The sequence below is a fragment of the Seriola lalandi genome, unplaced genomic scaffold, assembly GCF_002814215.2.
Source record: "Seriola lalandi dorsalis isolate HSWRI2012SDOR001 ecotype SW California unplaced genomic scaffold, Sedor1 jcf7180002005916, whole genome shotgun sequence".
Taxonomy (NCBI): domain Eukaryota; kingdom Metazoa; phylum Chordata; class Actinopteri; order Carangiformes; family Carangidae; genus Seriola; species Seriola lalandi.
Window position 1 is genome coordinate 1 of NW_019476569.1, and position 1,283 is coordinate 1,283.

At 40.5% G+C, this 1,283-nt stretch overlaps 1 pseudogene; it reads right to left on the reverse strand.

Moving 5' to 3' along the window:
- Window positions 1–40: 40 nt before the first annotated feature.
- Window positions 41–1,263, reverse strand: LOC111670567 (KATNB1-like protein 1; annotated as a pseudogene).
- Between the last annotated feature and the right edge of the window lie 20 nt (window positions 1,264–1,283).

The window sequence follows — 1,283 nt, forward strand, 5'->3', positions numbered from 1 at the left end:
ACATAGGTTATGAAGAGATATCTGGGACTTCCCTCTCCAGTAAACTATGAGTTTCTTACTTCAGTGATCAATTTGCCCATTGTTTGGGTCAAGTGTATTTTACATGGCCTAAATTTACAAGACAGGCTTGTCACAAAAACATAATTTAGATTATGTTGCTACATGTTCATGTTAAACACACATGTAAAAGGAAAAATTACATTAAACACTTAGATGAGACTCACTTGTTTGTTAAGACAGGTAAACAGTCAAGCAGCACACCCATGTCTTGAATTCTGGGAAAACAAAAAGATGATTAAATATAAAGTGTGTTCATGAAATTTGAGAGTACACAAAAATGAAGTGTTAAATGCCCCTGTTTTACCTTAATAGGTAGGCCACTAATTCACTGGCATTTCTTCGCCATAGTGTTAGTGCTACTTTAAGTCGTAGATTCCTTCCAAAAAGGACATGTGTCATAGCTTCATGGTCCTTTGATAGCTGTACAAAAAGACAAACAAATGAAATTCAGTCTGCAACAGTGTTGCACATTTTATCAATCACGCCAAAGAACAAAAAGAACAGTTTTTCCTACAACAGCAATAAGGTCCACATTTCCTAACACAAGCCGTAGTTTTAACGCTGAATCTCACCTCAGTAAAGTCACTGTACTTAGAGCTGGCCCCTGCCATCTTGGAGGCCTCTGCAGAGTTCACAGGGAGCCCGCAGTTGTCATTGTAGTGAATGCCCCGCACATCATCGGAGCATGTCAGCTCATTTTCTTTATTGGCCATGCCGGGGTCACAGCCACGGCCTACATCTGATGTTTTGCGGTGCAGCTTCAAGCCCACCTCCACCAATGGACAACCCTTCCTCTTGCAAGATGACAATCGCTTTGCTGTGCCGGGACTGCGCACTCCGTAATGCACTTGAAATCTGCCAAGAGGGAAATCAAGATGGACCACATGCGAAGCCGTCTTATTTTGGAAAACAGTAAAATGCAAAAGCCACAAACAAGGTGAAAATGGTTATGGAATAGTGCCTTAATAGTCCAGTGACTGAGAGGGATGATCTGTGGGACACAGATAGTGACTGAGTGATCATAATTAGATGAATCCCAAAATATAGATCAGAAACTCACCTTTCTTTATCTAATTCTTCCTTATTTATAATATCCACCTAAAACAAAAGGATAGGGGATGAGGCCACTACTACAATCTCTACTACTACAATTCCACTCAACGGTACTTCACAGTGACCAGGATTTAAGAGACAACTGGACAATTATTTACACAGTAAGTCAT